This window comes from Bubalus bubalis, chromosome 6, assembly GCF_019923935.1.
Source record: "Bubalus bubalis isolate 160015118507 breed Murrah chromosome 6, NDDB_SH_1, whole genome shotgun sequence".
NCBI classification, from domain to species: domain Eukaryota; kingdom Metazoa; phylum Chordata; class Mammalia; order Artiodactyla; family Bovidae; genus Bubalus; species Bubalus bubalis.
Genome location: NC_059162.1, coordinates 81,213,897 through 81,226,617, shown reverse-complemented (window position 1 = coordinate 81,226,617; position 12,721 = coordinate 81,213,897). Strand labels below are relative to the sequence as shown.

The 12,721-nt window shown below is 40.6% G+C and overlaps 1 protein-coding gene and 1 non-coding gene across 2 annotated transcripts in view; one reads left to right on the top strand and one right to left on the bottom strand.

Annotated features, from left to right (window-relative positions):
• The window catches only part of ROR1 (receptor tyrosine kinase like orphan receptor 1), a 463,207-nt gene that overhangs the window by 237,992 nt on the left and 212,494 nt on the right, over positions 1–12,721 (top strand). The gene's annotated exons all lie outside the window — the stretch shown is intronic.
• TRNAC-GCA lies at positions 2,991–3,062 on the bottom strand. The gene has a single exon. It is a non-coding gene; the product is annotated as a tRNA-Cys (tRNA).

Genomic DNA, 12,721 nt, shown 5'->3' with positions numbered 1-12,721 from the left:
TAATGTCTTCAGAGTTTAGCCATGTGTCAGAATTTCCTTCCATTGTACATATATACCACATTTTATTTATCCATTCATCTGAACATGGGCACTTGGCTTGCATCCACTTTTGACTATTATGAATAATGCTGCTTTGATCGTGTGTGAACAAATATATGGTTAAGTTCCTGTTTTCAGTTATTTTGAGTATATACCCAGAAATAGAATTGCTGAATCATATGGTGATTCTATGTTTAATTTTTTTTAGGAAATACTACACCATTTTCCACAACAATTGGACCATTTTACATTCCCACTAACAATGCACAAGAGTTCCAATTTCTCTACATTCTCACCAATACTTGTTATTTTCTGTTGTTTAAACTCCTTTTAAAACAATGTAATATAACTGTAATATCTTGTGCTCTGGCTTTGAAACTTGGCTCAATCACGTATTTGCTGTGCCAGTGTAGACTATTTAATCACTCTCATTTTTTTTATTCAGTTTGTATTTTTTGTAAAATATGATTAGTAGAGGAGATGTTGATAATAATAACCTTATTAAATTATGAGGAGGAATGAGACAATTCATTTAAAACACATTTTGATATCTAAAAATTATAGGCTATCAGTGGATATTGGCTTCTGGGTTTTTGGTGGCAATTGATTAGATCATTTAATTTGCGGGGGTGGGGGAAGGAATCTTATTGTTAAATTATCTTCTTTATTTTCAATTAAAATCTGCTTTGGTGTAACTTCTGTAACTTGTGTAATGGTTACCTTCAATCCATCAGTCCTGTTTCTGCTCTTTACAGCCTCACAGAATAAACCATATCTTCCTTCTGTGTATCATTTGTCTGATATTTGAAAACAGCCATCAGTCATTCACTGGTCTTCTGCTTTGGCCAAGCATTCTGGGTTTCTTCTACTGTTTCTTAAGTAATGTGGTTTCTAGATCTCTCATCATGTGGCTCAACCAGTTCTGTACCATAGTTTGTCTGGTAGAATAAAGGAATAAAGTGACTGGAAATTTCACACCACCCCACCCCCCAACATTCTTTTGAGTTTATTCCCTAACAGTGATGTCCATAAGGAAGAATGGATCTGTGGATGTTGATGAATCAGTTCAATAGACTAAGCTTCCCCTCATTCCTTCCCAACATTTCTTTTTCATTGCTCAGAATGCCCGAGGACTGTAGCACTTGCTTTTATTCAGTTTAGGATCAGTCTTGCATCATTTCACATATTCTCCACTTGGTTTTTTTCTCTGAAAAATACCAGTGCTGTTTCTGAAAGTTCCCGAGTAGTCGAATGTATCCTGCATTTTTCTGATTTATATGCCTGATTTATCTAAATATTTTTTCTTATAAGCTCTGACATGCAAGAAGACTTTTCAGTTTTATTATGAACCTTTTACTCTTAAGGACAAAAATCTTAAATCTCTTTTCAAGAGAGGGGAAGTTGTATTTTTATGTAGGATAAAATAATTGAATGGTATTCTCTCTTGGCAACTCAGCTGTGTGTTTGAAAACCCAGTTCCTCAGGTATCATCCTCCAAATCACATGTCATATGTTTATATTTTTAAAAAGGTAAAAGCCAGAGTTTTTTCCTTTCTATAAAAACAAAAGTGGTGAAGGGGAAGGGATAACAACTCACTTTCTTGGCATTTTAATAGAGTACTCAGAGTACTCCCAACATAAGGCACTATTCTAGTTGAAAGGTACGTTAAAACTATGTGTAAACTCAAACCCTGGCTTTAGGGAAGGACTAGTAGTTTCACTTACAATTGATGTACATGAGCTTTATTGCATGGGTTTTATAACTTCTTTAGCCACTCGGAACATTAAAAAAAATATCCAAAGTTGTAGCCATTTTTCAAATATTTACAGCTGCCAAATTGCTGACATCCAGCTAAATAGGGCCTTATTTTGCAAAATCAAATCCATGTGGTCACTTCTTAATTAGCCTGTTTGCCATAAATGCCTCTGGGGTGATGTCATCCATGCCTGGTGATGAGCATCCCAGCAGAGGCATTCCACACCTGGCAGTGTAGCAAACCAGCCAGCCACCAGTGAAGAGTAGGGAGCGTCAGCTCTTCTTCATCATTTTGATCACTATTGTCCCCCATGTCTAATTTGGGCTGTGTTGGTTGCACAGTGGTAAAGAATCCACCTGCCAATGCAGGCTATATAAGAGATGTGGGTTCGATCCCTGGATTGGGAAGATCCCTTGGCTAAGGAAATGGCAACCCACTCCAGTATTCTTGCCTGGGGAACCCCACGGACAGAGAAGCCTGGCGGGCTATAGTCCATGGGGTTGCAAAGAGTCGGACACGACTGAGCACGTCAAGTTGGTGTATCCAGTGCAGCACAGTGTCACTTTGGTTACTTTGTGATTTAGTTGCTGTATCCATTAAGATCTGCTACCTTGAAGTTTGCAGGCATTGGGAGTTAGTGCTTTTGAGTTTATTTAAGGTAAAGAATGGAAGACTTAGAAATATCTGTGCAAAGAAGGGATACCCAATTGGTAGCTGTTAACCTCTAAGCATATTACAGAAGCCAGTCTACCATCACCAACATGGTTGTCATGGAATGTGATGACCCTTCTCTCCTCTGGATCACCTTTCTTGCTTGACTGACTGCCTTTCATGGTTCCCATTTCAGTGTGGAGCACATGACATGGCAATAGGAGAGGAAAATGTAAAAGATGATGTAAAAGATTGGGTCTCTCAGTGTGACCCAAATTCCCTGACGTTTTATTTTAACATTATAACTTTGGGGCAGAATTTCCTTTGTCATATTGTTTTATTTTGTGAACTTAAAAAAAACCCCACAACCCTTGTAAATTTCAAACAGAATTTATAATGTAAGTAGTAGATACAAAGTGAAGTCTCTCAGTCGTGTCTGACTCTTTGTGACCCCATGGACTGTAGCCTATCAGGCTCCTCAGTCCATGGGATTTTCCAGGCAAGAGTGCTAGAGTGGATTGCCATTTCCTTCTACAGGGGATCTTCCCTACCCAGGAATCGAACCCAGGTCTCCTGCATTGCAGGCAGACGCTTTACCGTCTGAGCCACCAGGGAAGCCCTGTAAGTAGTAGATGGTGCATTAAATGCCAGAGAATGGACAATCAGATCAGATCAGATCAGTCGCTCAGTCGTGTCTGACTCTTTGTGACCCCATGAATCACAGCACGCCAGGCCTCCCTGTCCAACACCAACTCCTGGAGTTCACTGAGACTCACGTCCATTGAGTCAGTGATGCCATCCAGCCATCTCATCCTCTGTCGTCCCCTTCTCCTCCTGCCCCAATCCCTCCCAGCATCAGAGTCTTTTCCAGTGAGTCAACTCTTCGCATGAGGTGGCCAAAGTACTGGAGTTTCAGCTTTAGCATCATTCCTTCCAAAGAAATCCCAGGGCTGATCTCCTTCAGAATGGACTGGTTAGATCTCCTTGCAGTCCAAGGGACTCTCAAGAGTCTTCTCCAACACCACAGTTCAAAAGCATCAATTCTTCGGAGCTCAAGCTGGAATCAAGATTGCCGGGAGAAATATCAATAACCTCAGATATGCAGATGACACCACCCTTGTGGCAGAAAGTGAAGAGGAACTAAAAAGCCTCTTGATGAAAGTGAAAATGGGAGTGAAAAAGTTGACGTAAAGCTCAACATTCAGAAAACGAAGATCATGGCATCCGGTCCCATCACTTCATGGGAAATAGATGGGGAAACAGTGTCAGACTTAATTTTTCTGGGCTCCAAAATCACTGCAGATGGTGACTGCAGCCATGAAATGAAAAGACGCTTACTCCTTGGAAGAAAAGTTATGACCAACCTAGATAGCATATTCAAAAGCAGACAATGGACAATAGGTTAATATATACAATAGGTTGATTATGTCATATAGACTTCAGCTCAGGATATTTGTGTTTAAAGAGATGGACTATTTCATACATTCTAGCAAAAAGAATTAATTAGTAGTGGTGTAAACAGAGGCCACTGTAAAGTAGGAGACAGAACCAAGGGTTCAAGTCTTATTTGGCCCCTTTTCAGCAGTGACTTTTGGCACTTCACTCTCTCATCCTTGGTTTTTGTGGGATAGCAACACTGCCCCACAAAAGGGGATGGTAACACTTCAGTAAATGTCATGAAAGCATGTATGCATGTTCTTTTCAAACTGTCGTTGATGCGTGGATTCTTCTGGTCGGGTTGTTCTGCTAGTTAGTGTTGTATGTGCTGTAGTCCTCGCCCCACTCCACTCTTCCTCTCCTGCTCATTGCTGTGACAGCTACCCCTGATCAGTGTGAGAGACGCTGGGGAAGGTCCTGCCTCTGTTGACCCATGTCCTCTTTACCCACCAGTCAGTGAGATTCAGCAATTATTAGGTCCCTAGTAAGCGCCTGGCACCAGAGGATATGAAGATGAGTGCTCAAAACAAAACAAAAAGAACATGCAGCAATGTATAATGAACTATGTGTAGTTCCCCAAATTTACTCATCTCCCAGGGGCAGAAGAGCCTTTGGTTTGCCCAGCTAATGTCTACTTGTCCTTGAAGGCTTCAGAGTCAATGTCTCTTGGCAACCTGTGGTGGTCATTTCTATTCCTTGCCCACTGGCTCTGATCAGGTGCTCCTCCTCTGGGGTCCCATAACATGCTGGCATACCCAAAGGGAAACACTTATCTGAAGGAGGAATCATTTTGAGTGTGTGTTGTAAAAAACTCCCCCATTTTGCACATGGTATAAAAAACTTTAAGTACAGAAGGATATATGGTAAGAGTGAGTTCTTCTTACCCCTGACTTGTAGCACCTCAGGTCCCCTTCTCAGATGTAGACATTTCTCAATTTTTGTGTATCCATTTTATAGCTACTATATATATATATATGAATATACAGTATATATATATGCACAAACATTATATATATTGCCAGAATTATATATATATAGCCACAAATATAAAAGTACAGACATTTTTTTCCTTTTTATACAAATGATATTTTTCTATATACATGATCAGTTTGCTCTTTTTAGAAAATGTAACTTAAGGATATATTTTGGTGATTTTTTCCTAATGAATACATACAGAGCTTCTTTATTCTTTTTAACTTGTGTTCCACTGCAAATATTGGATAGGCCATAATTTATTTAACCAGTAACCATATAGCTGGATGAGTAGGTTGTTTCTAATCTTTTTCTGTTATAAACAATACTACTTTGAGAATATTGTATAAATATCATTTCATACATATTTCAGAGTATGTGTAAGATAAATTCCTAAAAGTAGAATTGCTATTGACAAGGTATTTGCATTTAAAATTTTCATAGATGTTGCCAAGTTGTACCAATTTATGCTCCTACCTATCAATATAAGGGTCCCTATTTCCTTATATCCCTCCTAGTATAGAGAAATATCAAGCATTTCTTAAATTCCTAATCTGATTGGGGGAAAATCATATCACATTGACATTTTAATTTACATTTCTTACATTATCAAGTGATCTTAGTATGGTTTCATATGTGTGAGAACCACATGTTTTCTTATTTGTAAGTTGTCTATTCATTCCATTTGGCCTCTTATCTATTTCATTCTTGGTTTTTTTTCCCCTTGCTTATCTGTAAGAGGTTTTGTTTACTTTTATGACTGCTGGCCTTTGCCTTTTGAGTTGCATTAATTGTTTCTTCCTAGTTTCTTCTTTTTTCCTTATTGAATATTTTAAATGCAATCCGATGTATCATCTTTCTTTTTATAGCTTTTAGATTTGTGTCAAACTTTGAAAAGCCCTTTTCACTCCAAGACTGCTAAGTAAAATAATCTGTGTGCTAAGGATACACTTGCTTGATGGGGACCTTAAGGCAGCAGGTCAGGAAAGATGAGGGCAGCATAGAAGGCTTGTAGGGGAGGCCTGAGAAGAGGGAGGACTCTGGGGCTGATGACAGCTATGGGACCTCCACCGTGACCTCGGGGGGAGGCAGCGTAACAGGACCCATCAGCTCACTTCCTTCTCCCATGCAGTTCCACCAGCTGCAACAAATCCCCCCAAATACCTTGGACTTCCCTGACTGAAAATGGATGCCCACATTCCATTCCATGGGGAAGGTATACACCTTGCCTGAGCAAAGCAGCTATTGAGAACATTGTCTTATCAGCAGGGGATCAAGTAGCCCATCATGGTAGGTGACACACATGAGCGAACAGGCCACCCCATCCATCACGTCCACAGTAGCACTGGTCGTTCCTGTTCACTGCCAGTGACCAGGAAGGCCTCCTGAAATGCTGCTGTTTGACAGCTCTGGGAGGAGGGAGAGCCCTCCCTTTTCATATAAGAGGGCCTCTTTGGCAAATCCAAAGCATACTCTTGCACTGTTGTGGAAAGTTCCCATGCCTGCAGCCACAAATACCCAGCTGCTTAAAGGCTGCAGGTAGAACTACATTTCAGATACAGATATCAACACCTGGGAACCAATTCCAACTATTTCCATCAGGTTTGAAAACCAAAAGAGACATGGCAGATTATGGTGGAAGAGAAGAGTAACAAAATTAACTACATGCAAAGTTACTTTTCTTTCTGATAAAAGAATGAAGGAAAGAATATTGCACAAGGGGAATGACCAAGTGACCAAGTCAGTATTCTTTGAATCGCAATTGCTCTGAGTCTGTGTTTACAAATGGGTGAATATCATTCCTTGTAGATTGTTGTGTAAAAGGATCCTGTACTTTTGCATCTCTTTAGTCTAATCAAATGAGCTGTCCACACACAACCCTATCTGACGAGGGAGGTTTACCTTGGTGGGTGGCACTCCATCCTGCTTCACAGCAAGGAAAGGAGACTCCTGCCCCATTTGTCTCTTGCCTTTAGTTTCTCAAACTTATTTCTGATGCATGAGAATATTTCAAATTTGGTCAGTTTATTTAGTGGAAAGACTGGGCTTTGGAATCAGAAAGACTGGATTCAAATCCTGACTTTTCCATTCTATGACTTTAGTTCTTAACCTCATTGAGCCTCAGTGTTCTCATCTGTAAATGGGTATCTATAACTAACCCACAAGTAATGCACATGACAAAGTGAAAGTGAAAGTGAAGTCCCTCAGTCGTGTCCGACTCTTTGCGACCCCATGGACTGCAGCCTGCCAGGCTCCTCTATCCATGGGATTTTCCAGGCAACAATACTGGAATGGGCTGCCATTTCCTTCTCCAGGGGATCTTCCCAACCCAGGGATCAAACCCAGGTCTCCCGCATTGTAGGCAGATGCTTTTACCATCTGAGCCACCAGGGAAGTCAAACCATCCCCCAATTTAGTGACCAGAAGCAACAAGCATTTATTTATCTCATGAGTCAGTGTGTTGGCTGGATGGTTCTTTGGTCTGAACTGGGCCAGGCTGGTCTCAACACCTTCTTGTAAGCCAAAGCAAGTCACCAAGTTCAGCTCAGATTCAAGCAGGGGAAGTAGGCTGTATCTCTTCATGGGAAAAACTGCAGAAAGGTGCAGGTACAGGGAGGAATGAATTGCGGCCATTTCCATCTACCCACTACTTCATACATATAAATGTGATAACATATGAGGAGTGCAGCTATTATATCACTTACACATTCAGAAGACATTTGTTGAGTGCCTGCTATTGTGTACAAGTCAACAGCTCCTGCTGTGCATGATGTAGAGTTAAGTCAGACCTCGTCTCCAGCCTCTATAAAGCCTTCAAATCTTAGTAAAGAACACTGAAGCAATTGTAGGTCACCTTACAAAGTGTAAAGTGTCTTAAGAGAGGAACTGATAAAACAATATGTGATCTAAGAAGAGGGAGAGATTAAGAGGCACTGGGAAGAGATTCTGGCCCCAACTTATGCTCTGCTTAATGTTTCCCTCTATTTAATTTTAATTATTGATCTCCCCAGGCTATCAATAATGACATGGTGCAGGAAACCCAGTGCAGACGGGCAAAGCATTTTAAACTGGAGCAATTTGAGGCAAATTAAGTATTTGAAAATTGCCAGCCATTTAGATCCAACACGCCCAGGCTAATGTGGCTGGAGCAAAAGCATCTTACTATCTTGTAGGATAATAGTAATCCTCCTAAATTTACCTCTGATTAAAATAATTTCCACTAATCCAGGCACCCCTCAATCCCATTAACTTAAACAGTTGGTTTCCAGGGACAGGCAGAAAATACAAATTATACGTTCAGTAGATTTTTTCTGAAAATATTTTTTAAAAAAATGTTTACTCCCCACTCTTTGGAACTTTGAAATGACTGAATTAACAGTGTGCTAGAGGGGATTAGAGAAAACCCAAACCTTAATACTGGAGATGAGATTTCACCAGCAGGGTAACCACTTGTGTGGAGCCAGGTTTGGGTGAGGAAGATGGTGCTTACGTTCTCTTGGCACTTGATGGCACGCCAGGGGACGTTAGGCTAGTTCTCTGGCCGAGTCTGGGTTTCTTCAGCTCCAACCAGGGTATGATTATCTCGGGCCTTGATCCTTCACATGTGGAGTCATGAGCTAATGTCTGTTCTGTGTACAGGCTTTCTTGAAAGGAAAAGTGCTACCTAAATACAAGGTACTTGTATTACTGTGAGGTCCTTGAAATCTTAATAGCTTTTTCAACTGTGTCCAAAGTGGCCTTCTCTTTGTAAATGCTTTAAGTGGATGAGAATCAAAGCTGAAAAGGGTTTTGTTCCTCCCATGTTGTATGCCTAGAGTCAGAGGACTGCTCATTTTTAGAGTGTGTCCAGTTTCCTATTTGGTGAAGAGCTTCACAAACATAAAAAGCCCAGCCATTGAGATCCATGTAATGGAGATACTGGTGGAGATAAAACTGCCCTGCTCTTCACAGGATGATAATTTTCCTCCCAAGAGTCCAGTTGGCCAAATTGTTGGTCAACCAATTAAGAGGACCTTCTAGTTAAACATAAATATTTTGCTTTGAAAGACTTTCAAGTGGTACCAATTTTGTCCATGGCTAATATTCACTGGGCTCTCTCAGTATTGATGAGATTTCTGACTACTTTGAGATTTTATGACAAAAACAAGAATTAAGTTTAAATCAGCCAACTCCCTTTACCTTAGATTCTTAAATTACATTAAACTTCTCAGTTCAGTTAAACTTTTTTGTGTTGTTTGGATTTTTTGGCAGGCATATCATTATATGAGTTTCCCCACACTGGTGGGCTGTAGAGAACCGATGCTAGACTGGTTATATAAGACCCACTTTGGGAGATTTAATAGTTTAGGGATAGGAGGTCCAAGAATCTGTGTTTATCTAATATGCTCCCCAGCTGGGTTTGGGAATTGCTGCATTAAATACCCCTCAAGTTGTATCTATGGTAAATAAAATAGTCTTTACCAATCAGTGATAGCTGCTACTCTGCAGGGCACTGAACTCATCTTCGAATATTTTCCTAGTTAATCCTCATCGCAGTCCTGCAAGCTCACTACTAGTATGCCTATTTTATGTATGAAGGACTGAGGTTTAGAAGTATGAAGTAATTTGCCTGAAGTTGTAAGTTAGTGTGGGATAGACTCAGTATTTGAACATGTCTGATTCTGAAGTCAATATAACCCTTTCATTCATTCCTCTGCCATGGTGCTTCCCATCTAGCATGTTACATGATCATGTCAGAACCAGGTAGGACACAAAGGAAGCATGAGACACGATCTTTGCCCTCAAGATGTTTACCAGGTAATCAGAGTGAAAGGAAGAACCCTTAATGATGACTGAAGGACACATAGATCGTAGAATTTAGAGCAAACTGCAAAGTAGAAAATCAGAAGAAAACTGCAGTCTTTGTCTTCAATAGAAAGCTGAATATCACTGAGTTAGCAGATTTATTATATTTTCCTATTAAACTGCATGTTGTTTTGCTGTGATTTAAACATAGCTTAAGGTAGGAAACAGAGGTATCTTATTTGAACTTCAAACACGAGAAAGATTTTATTGATGTCAGCACTACACTATTTCAAGGAGATGAAATTTGCGCATCAAGTATTCTGTTTTATATATTCCATTTTTTATTGGTCTGGCTAAAGCAGAAGTTATTTAGCTTGTGTGTAGTATTATGTTGAATGGACAATTATTTTCTCTCTTTCTAGAGCCAAGTATAAAGCAGAAAGGTAAAAGGAACTAGAAATTTGGAAACTCTTAGGTTACACTAGCCCTCCATTGCTAGCAGATACTTACGTTGCTAAGGAGATAAAGACCCACTCCTGGTTGAAAAATCGATTTAGGAAGTGCACAGGGCTGGAGCTAAATCACTAAAGCTGGAAGAGACATTCCCTGTTTCTAATAGGGGACTCATGTTAGTAGCCAAGTTCTGCAGGCAAGGGCAGTTACGTGACTATGGCAAGTGAAGACATACCCACTGCAGAGGTCTCAATCTTTGTTCACTTTTTGCAGAAGTCAATCCTGTTCAATTAAAAGGAGGAAATTAGATTATTCAGGCTCCTTGTGTCCATTAAGCATCTGGCTCTCCATAAACCACATCCATAAATTGCATCACCAAAATCTTTGGTCAGGACAGGGTCTTCTGAGACTGTGCCAAGCCCCTTTACCTCCCCCACCCTCATTAACTCCCTTCCCCACTGCCAATCTCCATCCCATACATAGTGTTTATCATATGGTGTTTTAATTCTTTATTTACTTCTCTGTGTCCCTACCACACAGTGATTTCCATGAAGAAAACAAGTCTATTTTGTTCACTAGTATGTTCCAGCACCTAGATAGGACTTGACTGGTCAGGTACAGAGTAGGTACTCCGTAAATATTTGTCAAGTGAATGAATGGATGGATGAATTAATGAACAAGTGAATATGATCACATTAAACTCAAGGTGAAAGTAAGGAGTTTTTAAAGAAATCCTTTGCAGCCATCTAGTTTTCTAAATTGTATGCTAATGTTCATATGCTGATGCTCAAGCTGGTTTTAGAAAAGGCAGAGGAACCAGAGATCAAATTGCCAACATCCGCTGGATCATGGAAAAAGCAAGAGAGTTCCAGAAAAACATCTATTTCTGCTTTATTGACTATGCCAAAGCCTTTGACTGTGTGGATCACAATAAACTGTGGGAAATTCTGAAAGAGATGGGAATACCAGACCACCTGATCTGCCTCTTGAGAAATCTGTATGCAGGTCAGAAAGCAACAGTTAGAACTGGACATGGAGCAACAGACTGGTTCCAAATAGGAAAAGGAGTACGTTAAGGCTGTATATTGTCACCCTGTTTATTTAACTTCTATGCAGAGTACATCATGAGAAATGCTGGACTGGAAGAAACACAAGCTGGAATCAAGATTGCTGGGAGAAATATCAATAACCTCAGATATGCAGATGACACTACCCTTATGGCAGAGAGTGAAGAGGAACTAAAAAGCCTCTTGATGTAAGTGAAAGTAGAGAGTGAAAAAGTTGGCTTAAAGCTCAACATTCAGAAAACGAAGATCATGGCATCTAGTCCCATCACTTCATGGGAAATAGATGGGGAAACAGTGTCAGACTTTATTTTTGGGGGCTCCAAAATCACTGCAGATGGTGACTGCAGCCATGAAATGAAAAGATGCTTACTCCTTGGAAGGAAAGTTATGACCAACCTAGACAGCATATTCAAAAGCAGAGACATTACTTTGCCAACAAAGGTCCGTCTAGTCAAAGCTATTGTTTTTCCAGTGGTCATGTATGGATGTGAGAGTTGGACTGTGAAGAAGGCTGAGCGCCGAAGAATTGATGCTTTTGAAGTGTGGTGTTGGAGAAGACTCTTGAGAGTCCCTTCGACTGCAAGGAGATCCAACCAGTCCATTCTGAAGGAGATCAGTCCTGGGATTTCTTTGGAAGGTATGATGCTAAAGCTGAAACTCCAGTACTTTGGCCACCTCATGCGAAGAGTTGACTCATTGGAAAAGACTCTGATGCTGGGAGGGATTGGGGGCAGGAGGAGAAGGGGAAGACAGAGGATGAGATGGCTGGATGGCATCACTGACTCGATGGACATGAGTCTGAGTGAACTCCGGGAGTTGGTGATGGACAGGGAGGCCTGGCATGCTGCGATTCATGGGGTCGCAAAGAGTTGGACACGACTGAGCGGCTGAACTGACTGACACTATGGCTTTAGGGAACACCCGGCACAACTTAATTTTCTTCCCATTGCGTATAGGACTTAACCAAGACTTCCTTTGTTTTGCAAAAAAAAAAAAAATGAAATTCTCAGGCTGTCATGGAATTGCAGCTAGGAAAGCATCTTCCTTGGATCCCTTGTTTCTTTTGAGATGTGGGTGACTGAATTGACCAGGAACAATTGTAGAGTAATAGACTTCTATTACAGAAAGGATGATGGAATATGAAATGAAAGTGTGTGTGGGCCATACAAAGGGGGGAAATAAATGGCAAACCCCAAAAGACAAAGACAGATGACACAGCAGGATGATAAGAAGGAAAAACTGCCAGGAGGTGCTTTTGAGGAGAAAAGCCTATAAGGAAGAGCAGTCAAGTAGAAACAAGAAGAAAAGAGTGAGGTTTGTTGATGTCATTCGAAATCTGAGGTGTTTGCAGCACCCAAAAGGAAATGAAATAAAACCTCTCTAGGAAGATAAGACCAATTTCTAAGCTAAACATTTTTCAACATGCTTCCTTCTTTTTTTTAACTGTCTTTGCCAGCTTGTTCTGAAGCCAGAAATAAAGTAGCTCTTTTGTTGCACTAAGCATCCATGAAGTCTAGTGGCACCATGGGTGGATGAGGGAGTGCTAACTTTGGGTCTGTG